The sequence below is a fragment of the Gorilla gorilla genome, chromosome 11, assembly GCF_029281585.2.
Source record: "Gorilla gorilla gorilla isolate KB3781 chromosome 11, NHGRI_mGorGor1-v2.1_pri, whole genome shotgun sequence".
Classification (NCBI taxonomy): domain Eukaryota; kingdom Metazoa; phylum Chordata; class Mammalia; order Primates; family Hominidae; genus Gorilla; species Gorilla gorilla.
In genome coordinates this window covers 80,494,151-80,518,340 of record NC_073235.2, presented here as the reverse complement: position 1 = coordinate 80,518,340, position 24,190 = coordinate 80,494,151, and the positions used below count along the sequence as shown (strand labels likewise).

Here is a 24,190-nt window from a genome sequence, read left to right as displayed (position 1 = left end):
GGGGTTAAGGGAAGTCTCTCCTCATGGAAAACAGAAAAGGGGGAAATATTGTTCCTCCTCTGACATATGCCATGCCACCTCTCAGATTGTTATACCCGGAACATTGAGAGAACTCTTTCTTTCATGCTGCGCCCCCACCCCGCATCCCAATACTCTCTTGCCTCTGCCTTAACTTCTTTATCTTCAGTTGCCCAAGCCAGAACCCTAGGTGTTACCTTTGATTCCTTCCTTTTATTCACCTACATATTAGATCCATTAGAAGGTTCTTCTGATTACTCCATAAAACAATCTCCAATCTGTTCACTTTTCTGCAGCTCTACTACCACAACTCTGATTCAAGTCACCATTATCTTTCACCCAGATTATTGAAACTGCTTCCCAGCTGCTCTGTCTACTTCTGTCTGTAACCATTTCTCACATAGAATGTTCATGAGCAAAAGGAGTTCATCCTGGGTAGGCAGTGGATAGGATGGTAGAGCCAGATTATTCGAGGGCCTTGTTATCTTAGTCACCTTCGGTTGAAGACAGTGAGCCGTGGAAGGCCTGGGAGCAAGAAGGGGCATAAATCTGGGCTTCCCTGCACTCATCATCTATGGGAATGCGGGCAGATGACCTCTCTCTCTGGCCCTCAGAATCTCCATATATAACATGGGGGGGGGGGTGGTTAGGAAAATGACTTCTGAGACTCTCTCAGCTCTAAAATTCCATGTTAATTATGAAAACACAGAGGAGAAACCTTACAAAATAATCCTTCCCCAAAATTTTAAGCTAGTAGCTTTGTAGCAGGTTATTCTTGGTGTTGAATGAGGCTCATGTCTGATCTGCTCATAGTGTGACTCGTGGCTGCTGTATCATGTTACCAGAGGGGCTCAGGGCTGTCATCTGACTGCAAGTACTGATGAGGTGACTTGTAACAAAGCTCTATTTGTGTAACAGCATGTTGTTTTATATATCTTTAGGATAGCTGGAGAAAAGCCATTCTTTGATACTGCCACTGGGTGATTTTTTTTTTTTTTTTTTTGAGACAGACTCTTGCTCTGTGGCCCAGGCTGTAGTGCAGTGGCATGATCTTGGCTCACTGCAACCTCTGCCTCCTGGGTTCAAGCTATTCTCCTGCCTTAGCCTCCCAAGTAACTGGGATTACAGGTATGTGCCACCAGACCTGGCTAATTTTTTGAATTTTTAGTAAAGACGGGGTTTCACTGTGTTGGCCAGGCTGGTCTTGAACTCCTAACCTCAAGTGATCCATCCGCCTTGGCCTCCCAAAGTGTTGGGATTACAGGCATGAGCCACCATGCCCGGCCTTGGGTGATATCTAGAAGAAAGAAATTATCTGGGTCCAAGTTTGTTTCTGAGTCTTCCCGTCAACTGCAATAAAGGATATAGACAACTATCATGTCATAGGATCTGAGTCCTTTTGTCTCCAAGTAAAAAAAAAAAAATCCCAGAAAGTTTTTCTGCATAATTATTCATCTAAGAACACATAATAACTCTACAGGAATGAGATAGGCCCTAGACATAGGAATAGTGGACAAAAGATATATGCCTCAAACTAACAACTTTACAACCTATAATTCTTTTATAGTTCTATGCACCTCAAGATTCCTGGCTTTTCCAACTGTAAGAGTCTCCAGACATCTCTGAGGACCCATGAGCAGTGAACAAGTTAATTAGTGATTAACACTAACAGAGATAAATTTACCACTTGATACGAGCAATAATGGGACCCAGGATAGTTTCACTGACTGAGAAGAGTAAAGAGAATCTACAAGGGAACTCAAGATGAACTGACTACCTCAGCTTTGCCAAAAGCCAACTATGTTTAAGTCAGCCCTGCCTGACTTGAAAGGGGCAATCAACAGCCTTCCTTGACCTTATATCTATCATCTCACCTTCTGACTCAATGATGACTTTATTATTCTGAAGTTCTGACCCCAATTCTTCAATTATAAAAACAAACAGACAAACAAACAAACAAACAAATGAACAAACAAGAAACCTAAGTAGAAAGGAAACATTGATGGTTACAATACAGAGATCAACTACTTTCTCAATGTTATCTTTCTATAATTTCTTAGACAATCTACTCCATGATTGTTTCACATTGTAAGATTTATTATAAAATCTTCCAAAAAGTGAACTGAATTCAACATTATAATAACATAAGACTTCTGCTGATAAGACTTCATCCATACATTTTATAGTCCTCAAAGGATCAGCTGCAAAAAATTCATTTTTCAATTAACACACAGGTGAAGAGCTCATATCAACTGTACCAACCAACCCCCCCCCCAAAAAATTAATAGTAATAGCCAATATTTATTGAGAATATGTTATGCAGTAGGCACTGTGGTAAGATTTAGTTATCTCATTTAATCCTCACAAGGTTCTATGAAATAGACACCATTACTTCCTACATTTTACATGTGAGGAAGCTAGACTTGAATAGGTTTAGTAACTTGCCCAAGTTTATACAGCTAGTAAGAGGCAGAGACCAGATGCAAACTCAAATTATCCATCTCTGTTTAGATTCTACAGTTTTACCATTATGGGAAATATTAAGGATTACATTCAGGTTCTGTTCACATGTTCAAGGCTGGATTCCTGTCCATGAAAGAAGGCGGCTCCTTGATGGCATATGAAGTTCAAAAATCTGCTAGAATGCATTCCAGAAGCTGTTTTAGCCATTCATATCCATTGACATCAGGTAACTGATTATTTTTGTGCGAAGATCCCAACAATCGTGTCAGGTTTGGAGAGTTTGGAACAAGATGCCTCAGGAAACTTCATGGTTTGCAATATAATCCATTAATGCCTGTGAAGGCGATACTACTACTACTACTACTACTACTACTACTACTACTGACAGTAGTGATAGTTAACACTTATTAGAAGCTTTCTTAATTTCCCCAAGGTCACACAGCTATTAAGTTGGAGAGCCAGGGTTTGAACCCATATTGTTGGAGCCACAGTTTGTACTCTTAACCACCACAAACTGCTGTCTCTGGTGTGGTATGTAAACAATGAGTGGCAGTCTGTTCAACAACATCTTTTCACAATGCTCTTTACCAAAGTTGTGAGACAGTGTTGCCAAGGACTAAACAATATTTCTGGGAGCTATGTTGTGAGTGTGCAAAATGGATAGTTTCATTAAATATGAAAAACTTTCATTTGTCATCACAACTAATCAGTACCAAAACCTGCAGGGAAGGAATCTGTTTATATTACTAGGAATTAACTGGAGGATATAGTTAACAGATTTCCTACAACATTTTAGAGAGTTTTCAAGGCAGAGTTTGAGTTGCTCTATGCAGGTCTTATACTTGCATATATCCATCGTAAAACAAAGAGATGTACAATTTGTCTCTGAGAAAAAACCTGAAGCTCTAGTGTATACAAGCAAGCAACTTATTCTAGAAAAAAACTGCACATTTCTCTTTATTGTGAAACTTTTTGTAAACTCTTGGTGACCTGTAAGTAGGGCACTGAAGTTACAGCCATACCAGTGATCTATTGGTCCAATAGCTTTTTGCTGTTTGGCTACAGGGAATGTCCTTTGGGGGCATTTGTTGCCTTAGTCATGGATTGGTTTGATTGCTGGAGCCAGACACCTACTGAAGCAATCAAAAATAATAAGTGGAGTGGGGTATAACATCCCCCCAAAAAACATCTAGGGACAGAATTTGGGAAATGGAGAGTTTCTAATGTTTCTAGTCTGATTCCTGTTCTGTATTCTGAATGTGGTGATATACTTGTGTAGCACTTTATGATTTATAAAATGCTTCACCATATACTACCTAATTAATCCTTGCTGTCTGAAAGGTAAGAGTTACTATCCTCATTTGGAGGGTAAAGAAACAGTCTGAGAGAAGTTAAATGGCTCAGTTTTGGGGCTGGGCAGGGGATTCAGGACTTGTGGCATCATATGCAGTGCTTGTTATACCTCCCAAGAACTTCTTATGTGACCATGATCATGAGAGGTTTATATCAGAAACAAGGGTTTTATATTGTTTATATTATAAACAAGGGTTTATATCAGAAAATCATACATTTTACTGATGTATACATACATACATACATATATATGTTTATATATAAACATATATATAAAGTTTATATATATAAACATGAAGTTTATATATATCAACATATATAAAGTTTATATATATAAACATAAAGTTTATATATATATAAACATAAAGTTTATATATATAAAAACATATATAAAGTTTACATATATATAAACATTCTGTTTTTGGAAAATATGGTAAAATCAGGATTCTTCACTTCTTTGGTCATTGCATTATTTTTATGAAATGGCCTATTACTGGAAAAAATACTTGAAAGACATTTGCAATTCATGATGTTCCTACTCTTCATGAAGCAAGAGCTTCAAGCTTTTGGGGAGATATTTTATTTCTTCTACGTTTTCCTTCTGCAGAAGTCAATCTTTGCTAATATATTTAATCATAGACTGGAAAAAATAAAAAGACCTGGTGTTGAACTGGTCACAAGAAGAATGGCAAGCAGTATTAACTTCTCACTCTGTTCTAGTACATTAGGCTGAACATAAACTACTGTTTGTACCACTGACAAGTTTCTTTATGGTTTTTGAGCTGTATTAAACACCAACATGGACAGAGGCTTTGAGGACAAATTGCTCACTCTTCAAAGTAACATAATGTGGTGAAAAGAGCCCAAGCTTTAGACTCAAGCATCTCTTAGTTAGCATCCTGGCTCAGTTATTGGTAAATTACTTAACATGAGATAAGTTACTGAGCTTCTCTTAGCTTCAGTTTCCTCATATGTATAATGGGGCGAATAGTATCCACTTTACATGGTTGTTGTGATTATTCCATGTGTGCAAAACTCTGGCACAGATTTTTGCATACATAAATGCACAGGTTATATGGTAGGCTCCTGGTAAATGATAGCCATCATTGCTATTATCTGAGGAATCAATAAGTCTTATAATTGCCTCAATTTCTTTGCAGTTTAAACTGATCACAAGTCTCATTTAGTGCCTGTTTTAAAGGCTAGCTCACCATATGTGGTGCTGGAGTAATTGGTATGACTCTTATGTCTCCGCTTGTCTACTGGCTTAGAAGATCAAGATTCAAAGCCAAAGTTATGAGCCATCTGCCACTGCAAAACCAGATTATGTTGTCTTTCTCTCTTCAAAGCAAGTTTTGATGTCTGAAGAACCTTGATCTGTCTTTTCTGGATAGTCAAATCTGTGTACCTTAGCAGGATTTGACTAATATCTTGAATTTAGTGTGAAAGGAGGACCCAGTGGAGAAATTTCCTGGGGAATTCATGCTATTTATAAGCCATCAATGTGAATCATCTGCCCATGACAGATACTGTCTGTTAGGGAAATAGCATTGATTCTTATTAAAAATGTACAGTTCCTTAAGTTCCATTTCACAAATGGGCACCCAGTACCTAATATCAGCCAGATATAATATAATAGTATATAAGACTGCATTGCATAAACCACAACCAGAAATTATCTTTGTGACAATATCAGTTAGAAGCTATAACTAAAGGCAAATGATTTATTTTTATCCTGTAAAAGGAAAAAAATATATAAAATCTTTAGCAGCCATGGATGCCTCAGCCCCCATGTCCAAGGGGGCCAGCTGTCCCTCGCCTCCCACCATTCTCTCTAATGATTTAACGTGAGGTTAATACAGAGCAGCTTTGCAGCAATAAGCAATGCCTTGGTTAGGCGCTCTTGCCCCTAAGTGTAGGGTTTTTGTTTGTTTTTAACTTCTGTGTAATATAGTTATAATTTTAGAGGCTTCATGGCAGAATATCCTGAATGCTTGCAAGTTTTTAAAATCAGGTTTAGTATTCTGAATGTTACTTAAAATCATATACTAAGGCTCATTGTGGGGAGAATAGAAAGTCCATCATGTAAAATAGATTACCTACACATTAATATCTTTCAATTTGCCACCAGTTTATTGACTTGGAATAGCCATTTACTCTTTAAAGTTGTATACATAAGGGGAAAGTTCCAGGTTAGATCTTTCAGAACATGAAATAGATCAAATATATAACTAGGATGGATTTTTTTCTTCTTTTTTTTCTTTTTTTTTTTTGAGACAGAGTCTTGCTCTGTCACCAAGGCTAGAAAGCAGTGATGTGCTCATGGCTCACTGCAGCCTTAAACTCCTGGACTCAAGCCATCTTCCAGCCTCCGCTTCCTAAGTAGCTGGGACTACAAATGTGTGCTACCACACCTGGCTAATCTTTTTCTTTTGTAGAGGCGGAGTCTCAATGTGTTGACAAGGCTGGTTTCAAACTCCTGGCCTCAAGTGATCTTCCCACTTTGGCCCTCCAAAGTGTTGGGTTTACAGGCATGAGCTACCATACCCAGCCTTAGGATGAATTTTATTTAATTGTAGGTATCTTTAGAATGTTTGAATAAGAACTATTTATGAGGTATGTGAAGCCAGCTGAGGCTGCATAAGAAAATTACATTTACTAATTGTCCTCTTTCCTCACACAAGAACCTAGACCCATTTAGAAACAGAGAAAAGGAATAGTAATGTTTACACCATGCCTTTACAATTTTTTGAAAAGAAAGCAAAAACCTTTTATGTGAGAAAATTACTTTTGTGTGATCATCTAAACTTTGGGGCATATGATTAATATGGGCCTTATCAGAAATTTATGTTCAAGGTAGTCCTTTAATTTGCAGGCTGGTTCAGCTGTTTTGTAACATCTAGGGGGATAATGCTTGAAACATTGTCTTTTCGAGGAGAAAAGGATACAGGGCAGATGTGAAACTGGACAAACAGCACTTCCAAAGAGGAATTTAGTGCTTTTGATGCCTTGGCAATGACATCTGTCATCCAAAGTATTATGAAAAACTGAAAAACTTGCCATGCAGACTTAAAATAAATATTAGCTTCTACCATTTTTGGAAAAAAAAATATGTGTGTGAAAATAGCTCATTGTAGGTCTTATCTAGTTAAAAGTTAATACTGAATATGCCTTATTTTTAGAAGTCACATGGTTCTTTAAAAAATTTTCTGGCCGGGTGTGATGGCTCACACCTATAATCCCAGCACTTGGAGGCTGAGGCGAGCGGATCAGAAGGTCAGGAGTTCGAGAACAGCCTGACCACTATGGTTAAACCCCATCTCTACTAAAAATACAAAAATTAGCCGGGCGTGGTGGTGCATGCCTGTAGTCCCAGCTACTCGGGAGGCTGAGGCAGAAGAATTGCTTGAACCCGGGAGGCAGAGGTTGCAGTGAGCTGAGACTATGCCACTGCACTCCAGCCTGGGTGACAGAGCAAGACTCTGTCTCAAAAAAAAAAAAAATTCTGAGCTTGACATGGAGGCTCACACCTGTAATCCCAGCACTTTGGGAGGCTGAGGCAGGAGCATTGCTTGCGCCCAGGAATTCGAGACCAGCCTGGGCAGCATAGTGAGACCTTGTATCTACTAAAACTCAAAAAGATTAGCTGGGCATGGTGGCTGTGCCTATAGTTCTAGCTACTTGGGAGGCTGAGGAGAGAGGATCACTTGAGCCTGGGAGATCAAGTCTGCAGTGAGCTATGATTGAGCCACTGCACTCTAGCGTGGGCAACGGAGTGAGACCCTGTCTCAATAAGTGAATAAATAAATAAATAAGTAGATAAAAATTTCTGACTGCTCATTTTTATCATTCTGTATTTGTTGACTTTAAATTACATGCATGTCAGACACTATTATCAAAGTCATAAAAATTACCTGGACAAAACAATGTAGAAAGAACTGTAAAGAAGGAAGGCAATTCTATTTAGTAGATTATCTGTAATAAATGGTAATGTCAAAGCACAGTAAAAGAAAAAGAAAAGTGAGCAAATTGAGGTATGTAGTTCTCTGAAGAAACATTCCGTTTTAGTATCAATAAGTCTATGGAGTGAAATTTTAGTTTAGTGGTTTAGCCACAGTGTTTCTATTAACATAACAAGGGTTGGGTTGTTAACTGCTCATGTTGCTAAATCATAACCCTAAGAACTCTGCGCATTCAAAACAATATGTGTGCTGAACATATCGGAAAGGACAAGAGCTTCAGTTCTTCAATTTTCATTATATTGTCCATTGCCTTTAAAAAATTGTGAAATGCATCGTATATTCAAATGGAAGAATAAAATATATACGTACAGCATAAAGAAGAATAAACTGGACATCCTTCTACTCACACCAGATTAAAATGTAAAACACTAGCTGGGTGCGATGGCTCACACCTGTAATCCTAGCACTTTGGGAAGCAGAGGTGGGTGGATCACTTGAGGTCAGCAGTTCAAGACCAACATGGTAAAACCCCGTCTCTACTAAAAATGCAAAAATTAGCCAGGTGTAGTAGTGCACTCCTGTAACCCCAGCTACTCAGGAGGCTGAGGCAGAAGAATAGCTTGAATCCAGAAGGCGGAGGTTGCAGTGAGCTGAGATTGCGCTGTTGCACTCCAGCCTGGGGAACAAGAGTGAAACTCTGTCTCAAAAAAAAAAAAAAAAAAAAAAAAATGCCACTACGTTGAAATCTTCTGGTGCCCTTTCACAATAATATTATTCTTCCTCTTGTCACCACCACCTTCATTGTCATGCTGAGTGTTGTGTGAAATATCCCCTTGTTTCCCTCCCCATGACTTTGCCACCTATCTTTGTTTTCCTATACAATATGCAATTTAATTTTGCCTGCTTTTGAACTTTGTATAAATGGAATCATTCTACATGTATTCTTTTGTTTCTTTTTCTGCTCAACATTATGTTTTTGAGGTTAATTCATGTTGAAATGTGTAGCAATAATTTCCAGTGCCATATAATGTTCCTTTGTATAAATATATCACAATTTATCGTTCTACTATTGACAGACTTTTGAGTTATTTCTGGTTATTTTATTTTATTTTTATTTATTTATTTTTATTTTTTGCTTTTATCAGTAATGCTGCTATGGGCATTTTGTATAGGTCTCCTGGAATCTTGGCATCATATTTGCATGACCACAGACTTTTAACTATTCATTTTTGTAACTTTTATTTGTTTATTTTTAACTCTTAGGTTTGGGGGTACATGTAAAGGTTTGTTATATAGGTAAACTTGTGTCATGGGGGTTTGCTGTATAACTATTTCATCACCCAGATATTAAGTCTGGTACCCAATATTTATTTTTTCTGCTCCTCTCCCTCCTCTCACCCTCCATCCTTAAGTAGACCCCAATGTCTGTTGTTCCCTTTTTTGTGTTCATGAGTTCTCATCATTTAGCTCCCACTTATAAGTGAGAACATGCAGTATTTGGTTTTCTGTTTTTGTGTTAGTTTGCTAATAATAATAGCTTCCAGCTCTATCCATGTTCCAGCAAAAAGACATGATCTCATTCTTTTTATGGCTGCATAGTATCCATGTGTATATGTACCACATTTTATCTATCCCATGTGTCATTGATGGGCGTTTAGGTTGATTCCATGCATGTCCTGCAAAAACATTGATTCCATGTCTCTGTTATTGTTAATAGGGCTTCAATGAACACTCGTGTGCATGCCTTTATGGTAGAATGATTTATATTCCTCTGGTTATATAGCCAGTAATGGGATTGCTAAAAATATGGAATGCCTCATGAATTTGCTCATCATCCTTGCGCAGGGGCCATGCTAATCTTTTATCGTGCCAATTTTAGTATATGTGCTGCCAAAGTGAGCACAAGCATTCATTTCTTAGTTATTCAGTGTTCTTCTTGTTCCGCTGCATCTTCCTCTTTACAGTGAATATATATGGGGCCAGGACCACCATAGTCACCAGAGCACAAATTCTAGCTTTCCTTCCCAAGCCCATTCCCCTCATGGCCACCTGGTCTATGGACAGGGTCCTCATTTACCTCCCAGCCAAGAAAAGAACAGACTACTCATGGTTGGTATGAAAGTATAGACCATGCAGATGTTCTGGGGTGAGCTCAGTGAATGACTCCCCCTCAACCCTCTTTTCATATGTTTGTGTTTTCTCTTATTGTGGAGTACTGGTCCATGTCATTGGCCCATTTTTTCCTATTGAATTTGCTTTTTTCTTATCGATTTGTAGGAGCTCCTTATATACATATATATTCTGAACACCACCCTCCTTATTGGTTATATGTATTACAAATATTTTTTCTTCTTTATTGCTTGATTTTCATTTTTTTTTAATAATGTGGAATGAAAGAAGTCAGACAAGAATGCATACTGCATGGCTGATTTAGATAAAACTCTAGAAAATGCAAACTACTCTCTAGTGACAGGAAGCAGATCAGTGTTATCTGAGGTGGGGGATGGTGGGGTGGGAGGGATGGAAGGTGGGATTAAAAAGGGCATGAAGAAACTTTGGTGGGGGTGATAGTTATATTCATATCTTGATTGTGGCCATTTCATGGGTGTAACCATATGTCCAGACTAATAAAATCATATATGTTAAATATGTACAGTTTTTTTGTATTTCAATTATATCTCAATATATCTGCTTTTTTATAAAAAGAAATTTGAATATTTACATTAAAGGGTATCTAATCTATAACCCTTAGCAATTTTTTTTATTATACTTTAAGTTCTAGGATACATGTGCAGAACATGCAGGTTTGTTACATAGGTATACATGTGCCATGGTGGTTTGCTGCACCTATCAACCCGTCATCTAGCTTTTAAGCCCCCCATGCATTAGATATTTGTCCTAATGCTCTCCTTTCCCTTGTCCCCCACCCCCCGACAGGCCCTGGTGTGTGATGTTCCCCTCCCTGTGTCCATGTGCTCTCATTGCTCAACTCCCACTTATGAGTGAGAACATGTGGTGTTTAGTTTTCTGTTCATGTGTTAGTTTGCTGAGAATGGTGGCTTCCAGCTTCATCCATGTCCCTGCAAAGGACATGAACTCATTCTTTTTTATGGCTGCATAGTATTCCGTGGTGTATATGTGCCACATTTTCTTTATCCAGTCTATCATTGATGGGCATTTGGGTTGGTTCCATGTCTTTGCTATTGTAAATAGTGCTGCAATAAACACATGTACGCATGGGTCTTTATATTTAGAATGATTTATAATCCTTTGGGTATATACCCAGTAATAGGATTGCTGGGTCAAGTGATATTTGTGGTTCTAGATCCTTGAGGAATCACCACATTATCTTCCACAATGGTTGAACTAATTTACACTCCCACCAATGGTGTAAACGTGTTTCTATTTCTCCACCGCCTCTCCAGCATCTATTGTTTCCTGACTTTTTAATAATCACTATTCTAACTGGCATGAGATGGTATCTCATTGTGGTTTTGATTTGCATTTCTCTAATGACCAGTGATGATGAGCTTTTTTTCACATTTGTTGGCCACATAAATGTCTTCTTTTGAGAAGTATCTGTTCATAGCCTTTGCCCACCGTTTCATGGTGTTGTTTGTTTTTTTTTCTTGTAAATTTGTTTAAGTTCCTGGTAGATTCTGGATATTAGACCTTTGTCAGATGGATAGATTGCAAACATTTTTCCCATTCTGTAGGTTGCCTGTTCACTCTGATGATAGTTTCTTTTGCTGTGCAGAAGCTCTTTAGTTTGATTAGATATCATTTGTCAATTTTGGCTTTTGTTGCAATTGGTTTTGGTGTTTTAGTCATGAAGTCTTTCCCCATGCCTATGTCCTGAATGGTATTGCCTGGGTTTTCTTCTAGGGTTTTTATGGTTTTGGGTTTTACATTTAAGTCTTTAATCCATCTTGAGTTAATTTTTCTATAAGGTGTAAGGAAGGGGTCCAGTTTCTGTTTTCTGCATATGGCTAGCCAGTTTTCCCAGCACCATTTATTAAATAGGAAATCCTTTCCCCACTGCTTGTTTTTGTCAGGTTTGTTGAAAATCAGATGATTGTAGATGTGTGGTGTTATTTCTGAGGTCTCTGTTCGTTCCATTGGTCTATGTATCTGTTTTGGTACCAGTACCATGCTGTTTTGGTTTCTGTAGACTTGTAGTATAGTTTAAAGTCAGGTAGCATGACATGTCCAGCTTTGTTCTTTTTTCTTAGGATTGTCTTGGCTATACAGGTTCTTTTTTGGTTCCATATGAAATTTAAAGTAGTTTTTTTCTAATTCTGTGAAGAAAGTCAATGGTAGCTTGATGCGAATAGCATTGGCTCTATACATTACTTTGGGCAGTATGACCATTTTCATGATCTGATTCTCCCTATCCATGAGCATGGAATTTTTTTCCACTTGTTTGTGTCCTCTCTTCTTTCCTGAGCAGTGGTTTGTAGTTCTCCTTGAGGAAGTCCTTCACGTCCCTTTAAGTTGTATTCCTAGGTATTTTATTCTCTTTATAGCAGTCGTGAATGGGAGTTCACTCATGACGTGGCTCTCTGCTCATCTATTGTTGATATATAGGAATGCTTGTGATTTTTGAACACTGATTTTGTATCCTGAGACTTTGCTGAAGTTGCTTATCAGCTTAAGGAGTTTTTGGGATTAGACAATGGGGTTTTCTAAATATACAATCATGTCATCTGCAAACAGAGACAATTTGACTTCCTCTCTTCCTATTTGAATACCCTTTATTTCTTTCTCTTGCCTGATTGCCCTGGCTAGAACTTCCAATAGTATGTTGAATAGGAGTGGTGAGGGAGGGCATCCTTGTCTTGTGTTGGTTTTCAAAGGGAATGCTTCCAGCTTTTGCCCATTCAGTATGATGTTGGCTATGGGTTTGTCATAAACAGCTATTATTTTTTGAGATATGTTCCATCAATACCTAGTTTACTGAGAGTTTTTAGCGTAAGGGCTGTTGAATTTTATTGAAGGCCTTTTCTGCATCTATTGAGATAATCATGTGGTTTTTGTCATTGGTTCTGTTTATGTGATGGATTACATTTATTGATTTGTGTATGTTGAACCAGCCTTGCATCCCACAAAAGAAGCCAACTTGATCGTGTTGGATAAGCTTTTTGATGTGCTGCTGGATTCGGTTTGCCCTATTTTATTGAGGATTTTCACATCAATATTCTTCAGGGATATTGGCCTGAAAATTTCTTTTTTTGTTGCCTCTCTCTGCCAGGTTTTGGTATCAGGATGATGCTGGCCTCATAAAATGAGTTAGGGAGGATTCCCTCTTTTTCTATTGATTGGAATAGTTTCAGAAGGAATGATACTAGCTCCTCTTTGTACCTCTGGTAGACTTTGGCTGTGAAGCTATCTGGTCCTGGGCTTTTTTTTGGTTGGTAGGCTCTTAATTACTGCCTTAATTTCAGAACTTGTTATTGGTCTATTCAGGGATTTGACTTCTTCCTGGTTTAGTCTTGAGAGGGTGTATGTGTCCAGGAATTTATCATTTCTTCTAGATTTTCTAGTTTATTTGAGTAGTAGTGTTTGTAGTATTCTCTGATGGTAGTTTGTATTTCTGTGGGATCAGTGGTGATATCCCCTTTATCATTTTTTATTGTGTCTATTTGATTCTTCTCTCTTTTCTTCTTTATTAGTCTAACTAGTGGTCCGTCTATTTTGTTAATATTTAAAAAAAAAAACAGCTCCTGGATTCATTGATTTTTTTTGAAGGGTTTTTCATGTCTCTGTCCCCTTCAGTTCTGCTCTGATCTTAGTTATTTCTTGTCCTCTGCTAGCTTTTGAATGTGTTTGCTCTTGCTTCTCTAGTTCTTTTAATTGTGATGTTAGGGTGCCGATTTTAGATCTTTCCAACTTTCTGTTGTGGGCATTTAGTGCTATAAATTTCCCTCTCAACACTGCATTAGCTGTCTCCCAGAGATTTTGGTCCGTTATCTCTTTGTTCTCATTGGTTTCAAAGAACTCCTTTGTTTCTGCCTTAATTTCATTATTTTCCCAGTAGTCATTCAGGAGCAGGTTGTTCAATTTCCATGTAGTTGTGCGGTTTTGAGTGAGTTTCTTAATCCTGAGTTCTAATTTGATTGTACTGTGGTCTGAGGGAAGTTTGTCATAATTTCTGTTCTTTTACATTTGCTGAAGAGTGCCTTACTTCCAACTATGTGATCAATTTTGGAATAAGTGCAATGCAGTGCTGAGAAGAATGTGTATTCTGTTGATTTGGGGTGGAGAATTCTGTAGATGTCTATTAGGTCCACTTGGTCCATAGCCGAGTTCAAGTCCTGAATATCCTTGTTAATTTTCTGTCTCATTGATCTGTCTAATATTGACAGTGGGGTGTTAAAGTCTCCCACTATTATTGTGCAGGTATCTAAGTCTCTTTGTAAGTCTCTGAGAACTTCTTTTATGAATCTGAGTGCTCCTGTATTGGGTACATATATATTTAGGATAGGTAGCTTTTCTTGTTGTGTTGATCCCTTTTGTCTTTTTTGATCTTTGCTGGTTTAAAGTCTTAAAGTTTTATCAGAGACTAGGATTGCAACCCCTGCTTTGTTTTTGCTTTCCATTTGCTTGGTAAATATTCCTCCATCCCTTTTTTTTTGACCCTATGTGTCTTTGCACGTGAGATGGGTCTCCTGAATACAGCACACCAATGGGTCTTGATTCTTTATCCAATTTTCCAGTCTGTGTCTTTTAATTGGGGGCATTTAGCCTATTTACATTTAAGGTTAATATTGTTATGTGTGAATTTGATCCTTTCATCATGATGTTAGCTGGTTATTTTGAACATTAGTTGATGCAGTTTCTTCATAGTGTCATTGGTCTTTATATTTTGGTGTGTTTTTGCAGTGGCTGGTAACAGCTTTTCCTTTCCATATTTAGTGCTTCCTTCAGGGGTCTTGTAAGGCAGGCTTGGTGGTGACAAAATCCCTCAGCATTTGCTTGTCTGGAAAGGATTTTATTTCTCCTTATGAAGCTTAGTTTGGCTGGATATGAAATTCTGGGTTGAAAACTTTTTTTTTTTAAGAATGTTGAATATTGGCCCCCACTTTCTTCTGGCTTGTAGGGTTTCTGCAGAGAGATCCACTGTTAGTCTGATGGGCTTCCCTTTGTAGGTAACCTGACCTTTCTCTCTGGCTGCTCTTAACATTTTTTCCTTTGTTTCAACCTTGGAGAATCTGATGATTATGTGTCTTGGGGTTGCTCTTCTTGAGGAGTATCTTAGTGGTGTTCTCTGTATTTCCTGAATTTGAATGTTGGCCTGTCTTGCTAGGTTGGGGAAGTTCTCCTGGATAATATCCTGAAGTGTGTTTTCCAACTTGGTTCCATTCTCCCCGTCACTTTCAGGTACAGTAATCAATCATAGGTTTGGTCCTTTCACATAGTCCCATATTTCCTGGAGGCTTTGTTCGTTCCTTTTCATTCTTTTTTCTCCAATCTTGTCTTCACACCTTATTTCAGTAAGTTGATCTTCAATCTCTGATATTCTTTCCCCCACTTGATAAATTTGGCTGTTGATACTTGTGTATGCTACAGGAAGTTCTCGTGCTGTGTTTTTCAGCTCCAATAGGTCATTTATGTTCCTCTCTAAACTGGTTATTCTAGTTAGCAGTTCCTGTAACCTTTTATCAAGGTTCTTAGCTTCCTTGCATTAGGTTAAAACATGCTCCTTTAGCTCAGAAGAGTTTGTTATTACCCACTTTCTGAAGCCTACTTCTGTCAGTTCGTCAAACTCATTCTCCATCCAGTTTTGTGCCCTTGCCAGAGAGGGGTTGTGACCATTTGGAGGAGAAGAGGCATTCTGGTTTTTTGAATTTTCAGTTGTTTTTTGCACTGTTTTTTTCTCATCTTCATGGATTTATCTACCTTTGATCTTTGAGGCTGATGATCTTTGGATGGGGTTTTTGTGTGGGGGTCCTTTATGTTGATGTTATCGCTTTCTGTTTGTTAGTTTTTCTTCTAACAATCAGGTCCCTCTTCTGCAGGTCTGCTGCAGTTTGCTGGAGGTCCACTCTAGACCCTGTTCGCCTGGGTATCATCAGTGGAGGCTGCAGAACAGCAAAGACTGCTGCCTGCTCCTTCCTCTGGAAACTTCATTCTAGGGAGGCCCTGGCCTAATGCCAGCCAGAGCTCTCCTGTATCAGGTGTCTGACGACCCCTGTTGGGAGGTTTCTCCCAGTGAGGAGGCACAGGGGTCAGGGACCCACTTGAGGAGGCATTCTGTCCCTTAGCAGAGCTGGTGCACTGTTGCTTTTCATTCTTAATGGAAAACCCAAGTCCTTTTTTTTTTTTTTTTTGAGACGGGGTCTCGCTCTGTCGCCCAGGCTAGAGTGCAGTGATGCGATCTTGGTTCACTGCAACCTCTGCCTCCCGGGTTCAAGCAATTCTCCTGCCTCAGCCTCTCCAGTAGCTGGGACTACAGGCATGTGCCACCACGCCCAGCCCAAGCTCTTAATTTTAACACTGCTTGATTTATTGATCTTATAGAAATTTGCATTTTTGTTCTTATTCTTGAAACAGGGTATGAAGAAAAATATTCTCCTATAGTGTCTTTGGAAATTTTTATAAATTTGTTTTCATATTAAGTATTTAGTTTAATTGTAATTCCTTTTTTGTGTTAGGGTGTAGGATATGAATACAATTTTATTTCTTTTCTATTTGAATAAGCAATTGACCTAGGGTCATTTATTGAGAAGTTCATCTTTTCTCATGATCTGTGATGCCTGCTTTGCCATAAATCCATTTTCTATATGTGCATGGGTTTGTTACTAGGCTCTCTATTATTCTGTTGGTCTATTAATCTATGCCTGTATTACTATCACACTGCCTTAATCTCTGTAGCTTATAGAAAGTATTAATATCTAGTAGGGTGAATCTTCTCCCCAACCCCTATGACTTGTTCTTCCTCAGGAGGGTCTTGGCTTCAGCTGGCCCTTTATTCTTTTATGTCAGTTTTATAATCAGCCTGTTGAGTTTCACACATACACACACATACACACTCTGATAGGATTTCAACTGGAATTGCACTGAAGTTATAGGTCAGTTTAGGAGGAATTACTGATGTATGAGAGTCAGTCTTCCTACCCAATAATACGATATATATTTTTTTCCAATTTAATCTTCTTTAATGTCTTTTAAGACTTTTTTTTAGTTTTCACTATAAAAGTCTTACACATTCTTTGCTATATTGTATCCTAGGTATTTAAAAATGTTTGTTGATATTTTAAACAGTATATTTAAACAATCATATTTTTAGTCAATTCTTGTGTTTATCTAGAAATGCAGTTTACTTTTGTGTATCAATTTGGAATCCAACAACTCTTATTTAAATTTTTATCTGTAGCTTGTTTAAGATTTTCTGTGTAAGCAATCATATCATCTGCAAATAATGACGGTTTTCTTTCTTTACAATCCTTTACCTTTTATTTCTTTTTCTTATCTCCTACTGTGCAAGAACCTCCAGTATCATGTAGAACAAGACTGATTATAACAGGTCTCTTTGTCTTGAAACTGAGCTTATAGAGAATGCTTTCAGTTTAATCATTAGGTATGAGGTTTCTGTGGGTTTTTTGAGATTCCCTTTATTGGGTTAAGAAAGTTCCTTTCTATTCCCAGTTTGCTAAGGAGGTTGTTGCTATTATTTTTAAAATAATAAGAGAATGCAGAGTTTTATTAACTTTTTCTGCCTTTATAAAGATATGAATTTTTTTACCTTACACTGTTAATGTGGTGAATTACTTTAATTGATCTCATATTAAACCAGTCTTGCATTCCTAGGAAACATCAACTTGGTCATAGAAAGTTATCTTTTTTTATGTATTGTCTGATTTGTTTCACAAAAATTTTGGTTTTTAGGGTTTTTGCATCTATATCCATTCATAAGCAAGACTGGCCTATATTTTTATATTTTCTTCTTTTTGTCACCCAGGCTGGTGTGCAGTGACACAATCACAAGATTCACTGCAGCCTCAACCTCCTGGGCTCAGGTGATCCTTGCACCTCAGCCTCCCAAGTAGCTGGGACTACAGGCACATGCCACCATGCCTGGCTAATTTTTAAAAATTTTTTATAGAGACAGTGTTCCACAATGTTGCCCACTCTAGTCTCAAACTCCGGGGCTCAAGCAATCTTTCTGTGTTGGCCTCCCAAGTTGTTGGGATTACAGGTGTGAGCCACTATGCCCAGCCTTTTTTTTTTTTTCTTAGAATACTCTTGTCTGGTTTTGAAAGCAAAGTTATATCACAAATGAACTGGGAGAATGGTCTTTCTTTTTCCATTAGATGGAATAGTTTGTAATAAATTAGAATTGCCCAATGCCGTGATGTTTGGTAGAATTTCCTAGAAATCTATCTGGATCTGAGGATATGTGTGTATGTTTAATGGGAGTATTTTAAAGTACTGATTCAATTTATTTAGAGCTTATAGGACTCTTTATGTTCTCTAGTTTTTTGAAAGATTTTTTGGATAAGTTTTTATCTATTTATTTCATCTAACTTTTCAAATTTATTGGCACAAAGTTGTTCATAACACCATTATATTTGTTTAATCTTTGTAGCAACTGTAGTTTTAGCCCCGTTTTATTCCTGATTTTTTAAAATATAAGGCCTCTCTCTTTTTTTCTCTCCTGATTATTCTCTCTAGAGATTTTCATATGTTATTCTTTTTTTGAACTTTGTTAATTTTTGTCTTAGTCAGTTTTATGCTGCTATAACAGAATACCATAGACTGGGTAGTTTATAACAAACAGAAATTTATTAGTGCACAGTTCTGGAAGCCAGGGAGTCCAAGATCAAGGTGTCTGCATCTGGTGAGGGCCTTCTTGCTGTGGCATAACATGGTGGAAGGCATCATATGGTGAAAGGGCAAAGAGTGCTGGGGAGAGGCAGACCCACTTCTGCAATAATGAACCCACTCAAGTGATAATGGTATGAGTGTATTCATGAGGGCAGAGCCCTCATGACCTAAACACTTCTTAAAGGTCCCACTTCCTAATATCATCACAATGGCAATGAAATTTTAACATGAGTTTTGAGGGGGAAAAACATTTAAACCCTAGCAATTGTCTTCAATATATATTTCCTGCCATTTTCATTAACTTTTGCTCTTATTTGTATTATTTTTTCCATTTTCTTGAATTTATTTTGCTGTTCTTTTCCCCTAACTCCTTATGGTTGGATGATTATTAAGTTGAACATTTTTTTTTTCTGAGGTAAGCATTTACAACAGAACCTTTAAGAACTCTTTAACTGTGGACCACGGTTTTGATATATGATGTGTAATCATCCTGGTATTTTTATACTTAGACATTATTTTTCTTAGTATTTTCTAAGTATTTTATAACTTCTATTTTAATTTTTTGATTGATGGGTAATTCAGAAATGTATTCTAAATGTTTAAATATTTGATTTCACTAGTTATCTTTTTATTATTGTTCCTAACTAAAGTGCATTGGAGTTAAATTATATTTTCTGCATGATATCAGTTATTTGACATGGTGATTTCAAATTGGCTAACCTGATGACTTAGCTTTTGGTGAATTTTCATAAACTTTTCATGTCAATCATGGAACTAATTATATGAAATCTCTTGTTGTTGGGTGCAGTGTAGCTAGATGTATCAGATGTACGTGAGCATGCTGATGGGTGGCTTATGGTGGGGAAGACAATATCCAATGATGCCTATAAGATAACCTTTCTTAAGTAAGGCAGAGGGACTTGGAAGCTATGAAATTTTTCAATTTGTTTTTGAAACGCCATCTGAAGGAGTATCTAGGAGTCTTATAGACTTTGGTAGCCTAGGGCTTGTTGCAATTTCTACTGCTTCTGTTGTTCTGTACTATGCAGATCCTAAAGTGAAGAATTTTAGTCGGTTAAATTGATTGCTCATTTTACTGGAACACCTCAGAAGTGAATTGAGATTTATAGAATGGTTCCTGACCCTGTTATTTGCATGAGAGTAAATGCTAGCCGATATATCAGATCTTTCTAGCCCAGCAAAACCCAAACCTGAAAAATATGAATGGTCTAATTAGCTGGCTATTCCAGGTGCTTGAATTAGTTCGTAAAACAAACACTGCAGCATTTTGCTAGCTGGCTAAGAAAATGACATGTTACAAGGCAGCAGACAAGAGAACAGTTCTAAGAGGAGCTAATCAACTCTATCCAAGGTGGAATAGCTTAGATGAGAGTGCCAATAAACATGCCGACTCATTTCTCCAGTGTGTCTGGCTAGAGGGCTCCTACTCACAAACATTTATGTGAAAGCACTTTGGTGCTTTATTTAAGGAAAAGGCACGCTTGTATTTATCTAGATTATTTACAAATGATTCCTGCTGATGGGATCCATACTCTGAATGACTTCCCCCCACAGGTTGACACCTTCAGTTTGTATGTCACGCCTACTCTCATATTATAGGACAAGAGATTCATGTCCCCATTTTTTTTTTTTTTTTGATGGAACATGTGACTATATAACTTCTGCAAGCAGTCCAGGTACTCTCGGCACTTTGCTTATTTGTAGCTGAAGCGAGGGTGAACACCAAGGAAATGGAGAGCCTGGCCTGGGAATGGAGAAGGAAGGCTTCAGGGATGCAGGGACTTTTAGTGGGGAAGGGAATGTGTATGGAACCAACCAGCTCCAGGGATCCACCTGGAAGGTTGGTGGGAAGTAGTGTTAAGCTGCTTCCAAGTCCTTTTCCCAGTGGAGGATGCCTGATTTTTTTCTAACCTGGGCTTTCAGTGGTGGAACACACTGCTGTGGCTGGAGGACTTGTTCACAGCAATCTTTTACAAACTTATATTTACTGGTTTAATAGTTTGTTTTTTTTAGTTGATAGTATTCATTCTTTTGGAAATCAGGATGTTTTCCAATATCATATATGCTATGCCACATAAGAGGTTGTGATATTTCACATTAAATGTGGAGAAGGTCAGAATCTGAGAGAGTTGAAAAATCCATCCATTTCACATATCGGAACATTGCCCAATTATAGTATCTTGACAGTCTTCTGTTCTTTGTTCTTTGTTTATTTTCAGGCAATACCACCCAGTTCCTTTGGCATTCTGGGTAGCAGGTCAATTGGACCTTTTATGATAAGAGATTTTTTAGCTAGGATGATAGTGGCTTAAAAAAAAACAGCCAGGGCCATTTGGATTGCTAGCTTGGACTCGCTTATATCTTGCTGAAAGTATAGGATGCTATGGTTTTTCATAGAGATAAATTATTTATGAATATCTACCCACCTCCATCTTGACAGCTGTCATCTGGTGTATGTTGCCTATCTATTTTACTGACAATTCAGTAGCATAATGACTTCTATGTTTTTGGAGGGCACTTTTGAAACTATTTTGCTGTCTTAGATGGTAATTTCATCACCCTTAGGAAATTATGCTAATTTTACTGATTTCTAAACCACTTTTCTTCATGTAACTTTCTCATGTCATAATAAAACCACTTATAACATGTAAAATAAATTCTAATGCTTTTAGTGGTATTGTGTCTATATCATAATATAATCCATTTCCTCTTGAATATGTAGATATTTTTCAATTTTTCCTTATCATAAATTCCTAGAAATGAAATTATTAAAGAGCATAAAAATTTTTAAAAGACTTTTGTTACTTCTTGCCAAATTGCCCTCCATATATATTGCACTAATTTATATTCTCATTAGCAATGTATAAAAGTAGACATTTCACTGGTCATTTCAATAAAGCTAGATATTGGCATCTTAAATGATTAATACTATAGTATTTCATGTTAAAATAGGAAATATGTCTTGGCAGGGTTTGAGTAAATTTTTTGTTTTACTTTTGCAATTTATTAAGAGATGAGTACATTTAAGTCTTTATTCTGCTTGAAATTAATTTTGATGTCTGATGTGAGACAGGGGTCTTATTTTTCCCAAATATGTAACTAGTTGAATAATCCATAATTTTCTGACTGATTTGAAATAATACTCTTTTGATTAACTAAATACACTTATTTCTATAGACATTTTATTTAAAAATGTGTTTTTAAAACGTTTCAAAACCTAAAAAACTTTAAAAAGCAGACTTTAAAAAATTACTTTTTTCTTTTCTTTTTTTTTTTTTGGAGACAGAGTCTCGCTCTGTTGCACAGGCTGGAGTGCAGTGGCGCAATCTTGGCTCACTGCAACCTCTGCCTCCTGGGTTCAAGTGATTCTCCTGTCTCAGCCTCCTGAGTAGCTGGGATTACAGGTTCCTACCATCACGCCCAGCTAATTTTTGTATTTTTAGTAAAGACGAGGTTTCACCATGTTGGCCAGGCTGGTCTTGACTCCTGACCTCAAGTGATCCGCCCACCATGGCCTCCCAAAATGCTGGGATTACAGGTGTTGGCCACAGCGCCTGGTCAAAAATTACTTTTTAACATTAAACTTTTGTCAAAGAGGAATTGTAACCTTTGCATATTAACAATAAAACCTAAACAAATTATGTAATTAAAATACAACATATCACTATGACTCTATAAATTATGGTATTTGCCATAAATGTGGGAAGGATCAGCATGTGATTGAGATAGCTGCCTACATATCAGTTACATTTTTGGGCCACTTTTTGGGTTGTCTCAGTTGTCTTCAGTGGGAAGAATTCCAAAGCTCTCTGTTGGAGGTAGTCTGTGTTAGGTTCTGATGAATGGGTGAGACCAAGTCTCCAATGTCTCACTGTTAGATCTGTTCTTCTGACCTGGACCTGGCTTTTCATGCATCACTGTCTTGACCTTGGCTTGCCCTGTATTCTCTACTTTCTGACTGTTTGTCTGGTGTCTGAATCACAGCTTCATGCTGATAGTTCCCTTCCCCTTATTTGCAGACTACCTGGCCTTCCTGGTTTTACCTTAGAGCCTCATTTCCCTGATTCATTGCAGTTCTTAGATGGTTTCACTGTGTGAGAAAAAAAGGTGCCTTCTGGTTAGCTGACCCTTCCCGTAGCTCTTTCTTCAGGTACTGGCCTTTTCTTAGACATTTTCATTATACGCAATAAAGCTTATAGAGCATGAGGTTGCATTTTAACTCTAGATACAATATATTTGCAGACTTACTGTAATAGATATCTGGGCTGTCTATTAAAGCAGTTTAAGAATTCATCATTTTCTTTTTTACTACGTTAGTTGTGCTTTGGTTTCAAGTGTGGTGTGGGTCTTCATTTTCCTGTGTATTTTGCCTTGAGATTTGTATTTGTATTTATTGTAATAAAGAGAAATAATAATAATCATGATGATAAGACAGGACCAAAGAAAAGTGCCAACTAAGAAAGGAAGAACAGAGGGAAATAAGATCAGCAAACAATGTTTACTTTAGCAACGTGACTAAAAAAAGGGATAATGCCCCAAACAACATGGTAATCACAATAACTGTTTTGAAACTTCATATCAAATTATTTTATGGTGTCTATCAACCACCAATTCTATTTGAAAGACTTAAATAAAGGTATGCCCTTTAAACATTTAGCAAGTAGAGCTTACCTATGTGAATGTACAAAATACTCCACTTCCAACTACACCACTTCAGGTCCATAGAAGAGTGAAGCTTCAGAAACAATTTTTGGTAATCTTTTGTACTATTTAGAACTCTTTAGGAAAGAATTTGGAGATTCTTTTTTGTTGACCGTATAGCAATGAAATTCTGCAAATACATATTAAGAACAACAATGATAATTTTTCACTTTTTCTCAGCAAATATCAAATTAGGAGGTCTAAAGAATGAGCTATGTAGTTGCCACATGCTGTGTCTTTGTTTTTATGCAGTGTAATCTCAAGTCTTCCATCAATTCAGAACAATTAGTTCTTGTTTCTATGAAGAAAGGCAGAATAATAGATTTCAAGTCATTAAAGACTAATCAATTTTCGAAAGCTTTGCCTTCCAAGCATTTTCTGGAAAATAAGTGATGTCTACTGATAAGTCATAAGTGTAAGGAGATGATTTTTTGAATTGGAATTAAATGAGTATTACTAAATGATATAGCAATAAAAGCAATTTTTTGAGCTTCAGAAAGTTTGGCAATCTATTGGTTTGTGTTTCAATGGATTATTCATTTTATGTTTTTTATTTCCATTAGCTTCTCTACATTACAACTCCATAAGGCATTTGAAACAGGATGTAGATGAAATATGAGACTGAACTTTTTCTCTGAATCTTTTGGTGGGGCAATGGGCTAATATGATGTTGAAAAAGGTATGCGGGCCTAGTTCATGAAGCCGTCAGGGAAAGTGTATGGAAAAGACAAAATAAAACAAAAGCTAAATCTCTAAAGCATGGTTTATAACCTGTTGTCTTCAGACCCCAGAGGCCTTGGATTTTTATTTTTTATTTTTATTTTTTAAGATGGAATCTTGCTCTG

The 24,190-nt window shown here is 37.3% G+C and overlaps 1 protein-coding gene and 1 non-coding gene across 2 annotated transcripts in view; one reads left to right on the top strand and one right to left on the bottom strand.

The window, feature by feature from the left end:
• PDE11A (phosphodiesterase 11A) overlaps nt 1-24,190 on the top strand; it is a 435,243-nt gene that overhangs the window by 23,976 nt on the left and 387,077 nt on the right. The gene's annotated exons all lie outside the window — the stretch shown is intronic.
• On the bottom strand, nt 9,597-9,699 carry LOC115933943 (U6 spliceosomal RNA). The gene has a single exon (XR_004069769.1). It is a non-coding gene; the product is annotated as a U6 spliceosomal RNA (small nuclear RNA).